The 12671-nt window shown below is 37.8% G+C and overlaps 1 protein-coding gene across 1 annotated transcript in view; it reads left to right on the plus strand.

The window, feature by feature from the left end:
• LOC108792938 (glutamate receptor ionotropic, kainate 2) overlaps positions 1-12671 on the plus strand; it is a 542451-nt gene that overhangs the window by 121647 nt on the left and 408133 nt on the right. The gene's annotated exons all lie outside the window — the stretch shown is intronic.

The following is a 12671-nucleotide window of genomic DNA, read 5'->3' on the forward strand; positions in this document are numbered from 1 at the left end:
ATACAGCCGGATAGCCCTCGTAAACACGCGTTTGAAGGGCTGCAAATCGCGGTCAAAACATGCACCCCAAAACATACACGCATATTTTGAACGCCTAGGTGGGAACCCAGCCTAAAGGAGAACTATGAGACGCCGCAGATGAAGCGGATCCCGACAATTATGTCTGGATCCGCCCAGCTGTGTGAGTGACAGCTGGCTCTGCCTATCTAGAGGCAGAGCCAGTTGTACCCACCCCCTCCCCCGTTCGTTCCACCAGTCAGCGCTGGATGATCGGAGCGGGGAGGGGGGAATCCAGTCCCTCCCCTGTCACGGCAGAGAGCCGTGACAGGATCGATAAGTGAGCGAACGCCTGTATGTGTTCGCTCACTTCCCGATCTACTGAGCCGAACTGTGACAGTCTCATTGTTACAGGTCGGCTAGAACTATGAGGTGAGTGAAAAACACTCACCTCATAGTTCTCCTTTAATTGTGCAGCTTTACTATAGATTTGTGTAGTATTACTTAGTTTAATTTCTTGTTAGAGCAAATATTTAAACTCAGTGGCAGAATGTAAGGCCCTGCAAGGAGGTCTACCTGTCTCTTGCCTGAGGTCTCCAGGTGTGTCAATAAACAAAGCCATTTATTTTCTTTAATGTAAACCTTTGTTATATTTGACTAGTATCAGTATTAAAGTCAGGCAGTTGATAGGTTGGCCTCACAGCCTGGCATCCTTCTCTGATAGGGAAAAATACAAGCAATCCCTGAGAGGTAAGACTAAACTATTATATTAAACAAATAAATAGAGAGAAACCACTGACAATCTTAAAATAAACTCCAGATCCCCTTAGGTCCTCTCTACAGTACACAAATGAAACACAACCAAATTTTGTAGTATTTAGAAAATAATTGTATTACAATAGGGTAACATCACCTCAGAATAGCATCTGCAAAGCCACTTGAGTAGGACACAGCCACACACAAGGCCTGAAAACTGTATAGAGTGGTTATCTTTAAACATAGAAAGCATTTGACAGTGCAATTTTTACAAACATCTGAGGATATTCATATATAAATATCACTTTTGACTTTTTCATTTTTAATATTTAACATTTATCATGCACAGGACATTTTAGGGTGTGAGGCTGTTAAAAGGTATTTGGTGAGAAAACAAAGTGATACAATTAAAGATTTTTGCAGGCTTGCCTTACGCGGATTCACACACAACTGTTCTTTTACCTAATCATAGGTTGTTATTCACTGCTACATTTGGCCATTTATATTGTATGATTGCATAACTAAAAGTGTCTTGTGAAATGTAGGTCTTATTACGTAATAAAAATGCATTTTCTGTAATTATTAATTCAATGAAGAGCACAAAAATGCCTGTTTTATCATATGTGCATTTAGAATGTTGAGAGGTCAAAATGCTAGTCATTTGTTAAAATGCAGAAGAAAATTTACGGTACCCTACAGCAAACAACAGAATGACAACATGAGGTATAAATTAACAACTTGTCAGTGATCACCACACAATAACTCCTGCTAGCTTGAGCCATTTTCCAACAGTTACCATCTGGAAACTTAATGGCTTTATAGAAAAAGTTTTCATATATGAATTAATTGACATGCAATAATGATTATAAATCATGGATAACACTACACTAGAGCTAATAAGACAATTACTTAGAACAATTTACAGTTTTTCATGTCATATTCAAATTAGATACTAGAATAATAAATGAGTAATTGTAATTGATCTAATCCCTGGTTTTATAGTAAGGACCTTGTACATAGCATTGTTCTTACTCAAGGCATTTCCACCACCTAGGGACACTGGGCTTAGCATACATATGAATGTAGTAAGATGTTTGTTTAGTAGCCTAAAGTTTAAAGAATTACTCAGTTTGGTTACCTTTCTGCTTTGTAATCCAATATCTTTCACATAGCGTATTGGTTATTTGAAATGTTGAATTAGAAAAATATTCATGTAAAAAGGTTAAATAAAATAAAAGGCAGCAATAATAGAACAACTTTAAACACTGCAAATATGTTAATTGATGTAGCTTTGAAAAAAAAAGTAGAAAAAAATATCAGTTACTGCTTTTAATCTTCTGCATTAATTCCTGACCTAAAATAACATTTTGTACATACACTACAATTTTGGGGTTAAATGTTCCATATTTAAAAATAAGATATAAAATAAAATGGATTGGTTTATGCAAAATCATGTAGTCTGTTTACTTCCAAAAACATTTCTGCATGAGTTTCATTATATTATTTATTTAAAAAAATCTAAACTGCATATGCATTTTCATCTCAGTTTAAATTTCTGTTAATCTCATTCTAGCTTGTAAAACCATATATGTATTTAAGAGACTGGTATGTATGGAAAACCTTGAATTAATATTGCATAAGTAATTTGATTGAATAATTGGATTCGTATTTAATAATTTTAGTGTGGTTCTTAGCAAATGTTTAATGTCCTTGAACTGGAAAGAGGGTGGCCAAACTCATGAAGGGGATGGAGGACCTGAGCTATGAGAAAAGGCTACGAAATGTAAACATGTTCTCATTGTAAGTAAGGAGTAAATGTTTACTGGGGGGTAGCAACATTAGCAGCACACTCTTTACAATTAACTACATGACAAGGACGAGGGGACACCACCTAAAATTGGTGGAGAAAAAAATTCAGCACAAGGGGCAAAGGGGTTTCTTCTCAGTTAGATCAGTCAGGGGCTTGGACTCGCTGCCACATGCTGTGATTTCGGCTGAGAGTGTGGAATCATTCAAGAGGCGATTGGACGATTTCCTCAGGGACCGTAATATACAGGGGTACAAGTACTTTTAGGAATAAGAATACACAGGGACCTATACATATGCACACATCAGTAGTACCATACACATACACACAATAGGTTGGACTTGATGGACATATATCTTTATTCAACCTCAAATACTATGCAACTATGTAACATGTATGTCATTTGTTTTAACAATTATTACTTTATGCCATCAGTAATTTGGTTTACAAACTGTGGATTTTTCATCTACTGTTCATGTGATGTGGCCTGAGCACACCTAAGGAATAGTAGAACCAGTCTAAATATTGGAAATATAAAAGTAGGGGTGCTCCTCATACCAACCATGTAGACTCCAACTGATCAGCTGTGAGGGCTCCCTCCAATGTTTCCATACTATATGGACTTTTTTTAACTGTCCCAATAACTTCTTTAGACAGCTGTCGGTAAAGTCTTCAGTGAGGAAGAAAAAGAGAGGGGTAACTTTCAGAAAATTACAATGACATTCAAATGTGATGGGGGGTGAGCGAAATCTATCAATTGTGGTTCAGCCAAACGTTTTAAGATTTTTGGAAATTCAGAATCTCCAAACTGGAATTTCTATTGAAGTCAATTGAATTAAACCAGGCTCCAAAAAGTGTGAATAATAGAGTAAATAAATGATGTACATTTGTGCAGAATGATTTGGACAGCCCAATGATTTGGAAGTCCCACATGACATGATGATGGCATTAGATGTAAAAACAAATCAGCTGAAGCTTCTAGGAGATTCAGATTTTTGGGGTGACAGCATTTGCATGCTCAGACAGCAGCAATAGGAATATGACCAGAAGCAGTGTAAGTAGCATGAGACACTCAATTCAACAATTGTGTCAGGGGTACTAAGATAATACTCAGAGGTAACTAGAGCAGTAGGCAAAAATTTGTGAGCTGCCAAAACCACCAAAAATAACACTGAAATTCAGGTTTTTGAAATTCAAACTCATGAAATCTGGTCCAAGTCCAAGTTTTTGGATCACATCTACTCATTAACACAATGGGGGCAAGTTTCAGATACCTCTGAGTTATTTAACAGGTGCATCTGACCTGTAGGTGACTTGCATCTCACTTTGATTTTCATCCTTCAAAGCTGCATCAAGCTGCTTTACATCCTAAAATGCCTTTTGACACACATTTGTGTATATTGATTAAACTTTTCTGTGCCATTTGGTTTAGTTAATGGACAACATTTAAATAAAAAATAAGATTCTTATAATACTGACAATGCCCAAAAAACACATGCAGTTTAATTAATTGATCCCAATGTGTTCTTTTTCTTAATATGTAATGGTGAGTACAAAAAACATGTATCTTTCTTGCTATAATTATGACTCATGAACTATTTCCTTCTCTCATCATTATTTGACAGGCAGAGCAGCATGTCATATTTAATATTACAAAGGAGGTAGTGGCAATGGTAGAATGGTATGCTTCAGTGTCTTGATCACAAACAGTTTAGAACAAATATATTGGGCTTGGAACTTTTGTACTAAAATCTTTGTTATAAAATTACTCCACTCCCAATCTTTAGGACACACAGGTTCTTAATTTCTTTTCTAAACAAACATTGTCTGGATAGAAAAGAAGTCATACATTCAATTGCTGCAATCTTGAACGTCAAAGGTTAGCCAGTTTACTTTGATAAATCTTTGGAAGTTTAGAGAAAACATGGTCCAAAATTGTCAGTCCTAATGTATCTAACTTCCTTCTCCATTGTAACCAGAAAGTCAAACAATTGATACATGGAATTTATATATAAATGGAATAGAAGTACAACTTTGAAAAAAATATAAAATGATTGGCATTTTCAGCCAACAACAAAAGTATACTAATATTCTTTTTATATAGATTTTTTTTCATTTTACCGGATGGCATATGGGTCAGGTTGGAAGTCTGATTGACTGAAACACTTAAATGTATCACTGAATTATCAACAAGAATTTTGAAGTGCGGTTTGCTTCAAATATACAATCATGTGCATGGAGATTTTATATAAAATAGTAACTTCTCCAACACATTGATGTTTGAAGAATATTTCACTTCACCACAATTAACTGCACCTAAAACCCAATGCCAGAAAAGCCCAACCGCCTGCACCTAGCTAACCTATAAAAACTGAATCTGATGCAGTCGCAGCTGATCTCTGGGTCGCTTCTTCTGGTGGTGTTGACCAGTGATCTGAAGCTGCTTTCTGTTGCCTTCACTCTTTGACCATTTAATTGACAGAGGGAGTTACTTACAGTTAGTGGTGAGCACAAGCAGTTAGCAAACACTCACTATCATTGTTAAAAATTATGTTAATGACATTATCAGCTCTCAGTGCACTGTGACTGATCATACATTGAGCAATACTGTGTCTAATTATGCATCCTTTCATAACGGACAGCATGAAAAAGTGAGAATTCACAGACTAGGATGGGAGGGGATTTAGTAAAGTATTGGACAGCAGGCCATAGCTCACTAAAACCTGGTGAAACTACATTTATAGCTGCATCAAGCTAACTGACATAATCTAGTAAAATCCTGGTCAGCACAAATCACTTCAGTCATCTCTATCTAGCAACCTGAAATAAGCACGCATACTATTTAATATCATTATTTAATATTATACTATTTGCATTTCTCACAGTTTGAGGTGGAGGTAAAAAAAATCCAGCTAAATGTTGGCTGAGGCTTGCAAATTATTTTTACATACATTTTCCCATTGACATTGATAAATAAACTTGCTACAGCTTTTGTGATAATTCAGCATATTTAATTTTCTTACCTTCAGTATTTCAATAGATCATAAAATTGATGATACCTCCAATGTGAACACACAGACTATGCATGAGACCACTTAATTAAAGAAAGATATCTGGAAGCTTTCTGCACTGGTTTTCTGCACCTTGTGCTTAATTTGTGAACATGGTAAATCTGCACAGATGGCGGTATAGGTGATATTGAACAAAACATCACATTTTTATAATCTATAATGTTTTCTTTCTCACTTGGGGTTGTATTCACAAATTATTCTACTTTGTCATATGTAAGAAGTTTATACAGTGTGTGTTTACACATTGAGCTACTGTAATTGGGACACACACACAAAATTAGTGAATTGTAGTTACTTTAAACTGCCTATCATGAAAAACAAGAGCTTACTCAGATTCTGCTTTATATTTGGACTTCAATGGTCCAAGGGTGTACATAGTCCCCAACAATGAAAAATCCATCTTTATTTTCCTTGTGCCCATCTTTATTATTGGGCTGATTCTCATTCTGAGGAGAGCCCATCATTACCACCTCCTGCCACCCTTCCCTGCTCCTGTCACCACTGCTGGACTGCCAGCATTTCTTGTTTAAAACCTACCCGGTCTCTTTTACTTTGGTTTAGTAAAAGTTAGGGATGTCCCAATACCACTTTTTCAAGACCAAGTACAAGTACATGTACTTCTCCTCATGTACTTGCTGATACCAATTACTGGTACTTTTTCTTAAAGGGACAGGTGACTTTAAATGATCCATAGTACAACTACATGTTATGTACCATGGATCATGATTTACCTATTCATGTTAGCAGGGGAGAATTGTAAATCTACAGCCAGCCCTGTCCCAGTTTCCCTCACTCACAGTTTCACTCCGATCCCTGTTGCCTCACGTGGTGCCTAGTCTTGTAGTCGGCTCTGGGCAGTATCGCTGTATTGCGTCTTGGTGCTCAGCTTGTGGGAGGCCCTCCCAATTCTGCCCTGCTAACATGAATAGGTTAAATCATAATCCATAGTACATATACATATAAAGCTGTGTGCTCTGTACTCGTTTGAAAATGCAGCCTACGGAAAAGGTTTAAGCACTGTTTATGGAACCTTTACAGTATAAATTCTGTTATAGGTATATGGATATAGGTATATACTTTCATGTGCATTTTTGTGGTAAAAAGTTGTGTGCTGTTTATTCTTTTAAAAATGGCAGCATACGCACAAGTTTTGAACATTGTCTATGGAGTTGCTGTAATATACCTTTCTTTTTTCTGTGACATATTTACACTTTAATGTGTATTTTTGGCCTGTAAAACTACATGGTGTGTGTCCTTTTGAAAATGCTGTCTATGCCAAGGGTTTAAATAAGGGATCTGAAAGTATTGCAGCGCACAAACTGGTACCATGTAGCCCACAGCCAGCTGACAAGTCAGGCTCGTGGTCACAGACTGCGTTCCTGACTTGCGGGTGCTGCTACACAGTCTGCATTTCTGTCAGATGCTAGTTTCTTTTGGCCGGAGATCTGACAGATCTGAGCTCTGGCTGAAAGGACCACTAGATCACCAGGGATTGTGCCTCCTTGCCTCCTCCCTGCAAGAATGTAAGCAGGTGAAAGGGACCTTTATTTTAATTTATATATGCGAGTGTGGTGGGGTTGCATTATTGTGTATCTGTGTGTATTTCTGTGTGTGTATGTGTATATCTCTGTGTGTGTGGGGTGGGAGGGGGGTTGCATTATAGTGTATAAGTGTATGTGAGTATTTCTATGTGCGAGGGTGGTTGTATTTTGCTGGGTGTGTGTGGGAATATTCACACCTGTAACTTTAGGTGCGTTTAAGGATTCCTGCATCAGGAATTTGCATTTTCTTGCAGCAGTATTCCTAACTCTAGTGTTTACAAGCGGTTGCTGTTTAAGTTAATGACCAGATGACAGCCACTGCATGTAAATGCCTGCACACCACATGTGATATGATTACAGGTAATCAGAAAACAATCACTATCCCTGGATGCATCATCGTTTGATTGATTCCTAACCTCATGTAATCATTTCACATATGATTACATACGGTGTGCCAGCGTTTACATGTAGCAACTGTCATCTGATCATTAACTTGAATGGGTAACAGCTGCCACTTGTAAATGGCAGATTTGGGATTCCTGCTGCAGGAAAATGCAAGTTCCTGACACAGGAATCCCTAATCGCACCTAGGTGTGAATGGGGCTTTATTGTGCGTGTATTAGTGTGTGCATTTCTGGTTGGGGGGGTCTGCATATTGCTGTATGTGTGGATATGTGTATGTGTGTGTATTTCTGTGTGTGTGGGGGGGGGGTATCTGTTTTTTTCTGTTTGTGTAGTTAATGTGGGAATCTGTTGGTCCTCTATGATTAAAATTAAAAACTGTAGATAAAAAACATATACTGACACTGCACACATATACACATGTATACATACTAATATGACACACATAGAAACATTAACACACATGCCAACATATCTCACAGCAATCCTGTATACTGACATTATAAACACACACAAACAAATTATATTGTGAAGTACGACATGAAGGCCCCCATGGGAGAAGAAAATGAACCCAGTGACTCAAAAGTGAATTGAGTTTGAGACCCCTGGTTTAAATACTGTTTATGGAATCTGTATTTCTTCTGCCCCATACCATTGGGGACAAGGGCCTCTTACCTACAAGATCTGGGGCGTTGGTTGTGGGGGTCTGCAGACAGGGAGGCTTATTTGCATTGGGGTACCCACTTTAATAAAGGGGCAGCCCGATGCTGCCGCCCAGGTGAATGAGTAAGGGGTACTTGTACCCCTACTCATTCAGTAAAGGGTCAAAGTAAAAATGTAAGTAAAAATTATTTCAATTGCCACAAACTTTTTGGCAATTCCTTTATTAAAAAAACAAATTCCTGAAAATTGACCCAACGATGTAATCCAAGGGTCAATCATGATGTCCAGCTTTGTCAATGACGACAACTGTCACAGTTCAGCTGCAGACTTGCAGCTGAGCTGTTACTTGTAGTTCAAGTATATACATACATCTTACCCCTGGTTCTGCAGGCATGCAGGGCTGTGCTGGTGCTTGTAGTCCTCCATGCATGTGCTCCGCACCTGACTCACACTTGCACCTGTCTGCAAGCTTTAGGCGTCGGCCGACCTCTCCTGCTGTTTCTTATGCAGCTTCTCGGCCAATCAGTGCAGTCTGCTTGTGGCCAATCCTGTGGATCCTCCCTCTTACTGTCTCTATTTAAACCCAGGGCAGCGAACGGCACGCGGCCCGAGCAAAGCTTTCCTAAGCTAGTTGCCGAGTCCCCCATTTGTGATTTACCCTGAATTCCTGGAAGTTTTCCTGTGTACTGAACCATTGGCTTGTCCTTGGAAATCCCGGTCTACTGGCTGCCCTGTGCTTTGCTTTTGTCCTTGGAAATCCCTGTCTACTGGCTGCCCTGTACTGCGCTTTTGTCCTTGAAAATACCTGTCTACTGGCTGCCCTGTACTTCACTTGGTCCCTGGAAGTCTTTAGCCTGTCCCTAACCTTTGATTGGTACCTTGTACCTGTTAGGTGAGTTGGGTGGACCTAGGGATTGTGACCTGGGGTCAGCACGCAGCCAAACCCATCTCCACCATCAGGAGCTCTGGTGAATACCGTCTGGCTCTTAGATTCCACATCCTGGGGGACCCCATGCCACCTAATCAGCATTGCAGCACCCTACCTTGTATTTAAACTTCCAGCTTAAGCTGACTTCCACTATCTCATTGACATACCTGCTCTGCTCCCTGCTTGTACTCCAGCTCTGGGAGTGGTCAGCCTACACTGCTTGGACCCTTTTCTCTAAGTGTCCCTGCCAGTGTAGTGGAAAGGGTCCACATACCTGACTCCAGTTCATACCCGTGAGTCCCAATCCATGACAACAACAACTTGTTGAAATTAAAGAAAAACCTGACACCTGCGGACCTGTCATCACACGACGAACTCCCGCTGCAAAATGACATTCTGACAGATGTCGGCAAAATATAAACAATATGGTGGACCTAGGGGCCCAAGGACAGAGTCAGCTGGCTCCATCCATTTGTTGTAATTTAGTGACAGCACAGTGTCCTCAAATAACCTGACATCATGGCTGGCTCTGCCCAGTTGTTCACATTTGCCTATATGGCCTTCTTCTAAAAATTTAGGGGATTATTTCCTAAAGGGTGAATAGTTTTGAGAAGGAAAAGGAGAAGTGAAAAATCTAGGACAAGACAGCTGACCTGGAAAGTGAGTTGAATTGGAGAATGTTTCCAAATGATCTATTTTGGCCTAGATTGTTTACTTCCCCTGCCTTCTACAAACTCTTCTCCCTTTTGTGAATAACCCCCTTCATTTTTGGTTCACAAATGAAGCAATAACTACAATACTGTTGAGAAATGTTCCCTATTATGCATATGAAAGTCAATATAGGGATTGCACTCCAAAGTGCAAACCTGCAATTTGCTCCAGATGGTCATATGTTGCTTATAGTATATGGCTTTTAGTTTCTAAAAAAACGGTACATGGAGCAGTAAAAAAAATATTGAAATGATGCCTAATAATACACAAAATAGCCTTAATAATATTTTTTTTATTGTTGCATTTTTACACTTTAGTTAGCTAGGTAATTTTATTCCCCTGTAAAACTTTTATCTAACACTAATATCTTTTAATTATCCTAAGATCTCTTCACAATTCTCTGGAACAGCACTAGTTTTCATGTACTAAACAGTGCTTCATTCACATCTCTAGAGCAGAACAAAAAAGCCGTGTGGAGTTTCTGACTTTATAGTTTACACTTTTAATGTGCTAACCAATGTTCTGCAATGGCAGACTGAATTGACATTGCATTGTTATCTCAGCACAATGTGTTTCTTATGAGTTTCTAAGTCCACATAGAAGTCATTGTACAACTCAAGCACTTGTGCTACCCAAGTTAAAATTAGAGATACATTAATATTTATTGTGGTAAAAAATAATAACATTAGCCATAGAAGAATCAGAAAAAAAGAACTCTCCGTTTGCTAGCCCTGCTGTTTTTCAGTTAGTTTTATAACTCTCTATCATTATTTTATTTTTCCCATTTAGATTGCCACAGGATTTGTATTGTGTTTTTTTCATCCAGGAGCTTTTCTAAGCTGCATTTTTTTCAGCTGCGATACAATCTTTTATACGGTAAAAAAAATTAACTTCTGCATTTATCTTAATATGCCCCCTGACTGGCCGATCTCTTTCTTTGTGAACTGCAATCAATCAAGTGCACCACACTCGGTGGCTTTTGTGCATTTCACTGTTGCTGACTATCAAACCTGTGGCAGCCTGAAACATTTCAGATCTTAGCTTTTTTCCATCATTTATCTTTAATTTACTTTAATGTTATTGGATGCTGGCTGGCAGCATGAGCAGATTTTACATTAATTTATTTTTCTGCCTGTGTTTTTCTCTGTATGAAACTCTAGTGAAACGTATTATATGCTTTATTTGTTGCTTTACTGTGCACATGGAATCTTAAAATAAATAAATTACTCTTATCTACATCATTCATATTAGCAAACTGCAACGCTTAGTTGTTTACATTGAAAGTTATGATTTAATAAAAAAAGGAAATAGTCACAGTACATAAATGTGAGGTATAATTAGCTAGAAAACCTTTGTTTAGTTTTATTTGTAGTTTTGAAATGACTATCTATCTATCTATCTATCTATCTATCTATCTATCTATCTATCTATCTATCTATCTATCTATCATTTATTTCTAAAGAATTAGCAATACGTGATTATAATGTACAGTACTGCAGAATTACTACGGTGTTTTTTGTTAATTGTACTCTTTTATCTTTCCTTTTTTTGCTAGATGCAAGAACAAATAATATTAATTAAATTTAATGTGCCACTTTGCCCATTTTGAAGAACATGACAGTTTCTCTCAATCATCCTCCCCCACTCCCACCACCCACCAAGACTGATCTTGGCTGTTTTTCTTCTTCAGTCTTTTTGTCTGCCTAAGTCCTCAGATATACCAGGTACTTTGGGTATAGGGAAGCAAAGGGGTAAAGGGACCTTTACTCTTAATTACCATAAGCTTAGATACTGACTAGACCTACTGTTCCAATATAAGTGGGGAAGCCTGGAGAAGATGACTAATAATAGGTGAAAGGTAGATGTTAGGATAACCTTTCTTTTAACTTTCAATATTACGTATTTTTTTTAATTCCCCAAAAAGTTTTTATTCATAGATTTAAACTTAATGCAGAGTGTTTGCTAATAGTTTAGTCTAAAGTGGATGTGTTAATGAGTGAAATAATTTAAGCTGCAATGTTTGAACAGAGCTACCAAAACAGTGACATCAATCCAGCAAGGGATGTCTGCATATTTCTTTAATCACCCCATATTAACTCATATGATTGGAACATGTCCCCTAGGCAAAAGGGCCAATGCTTGTAGCAGACCAGATTTATTCTGGCACTGCAAGAGTAAACAATTGCACTCACATTATTAAAATAAATAGCATGTACACTATAGGACTTATTACAATACAGGTAAGACTTCAGCCATTCAGAACAGTGAGACATATGGAGGCTCCTCATGTAGTCATATCCCACAAGCAATGAAAAAGAGACATTTCTTTTTGTTAGACAATCTTTTTAAGTAGATGTGCATGGCGAATTCTACATGTGAACTTCATATACTTTTTGTATGATGCTTAGCTAAATTGCATACATAAGTTGCCAGATGCATACCATTTACATTGAACTGTTTCAGGAAAACTAGTGGAAATATAAAGTGGTTATATTGGCTTTGAAAGACACTACAGGGAGTTTAATTATCTCAGTGTTCATTTAACACATCATTACCACTTTGGTCATCATTGTCAGGGAACAGGAAAAAAAACATTTTAACATTTAGGAAATGTTTAAAAAGTTTACTGCAAAATATAAGTCTCTAAAATATTTAATTATGTATTCTGAAGGCATTGTCACTCAGCATTTCCTAATTTTTTTTAGGTATTTTTAATTTTAGCTCTCAATAATCAATAACAACACAACCTGAAAGCTCGGGAGCAGAAACATTCTAACACAAGCGTCTCAAGTGCA

Source organism: Nanorana parkeri, unplaced genomic scaffold (assembly GCF_000935625.1).
Source record: "Nanorana parkeri isolate BGI_ZX_2015 unplaced genomic scaffold, ASM93562v1 scaffold703, whole genome shotgun sequence".
Classification (NCBI taxonomy): Eukaryota; Metazoa; Chordata; class Amphibia; order Anura; family Dicroglossidae; genus Nanorana; species Nanorana parkeri.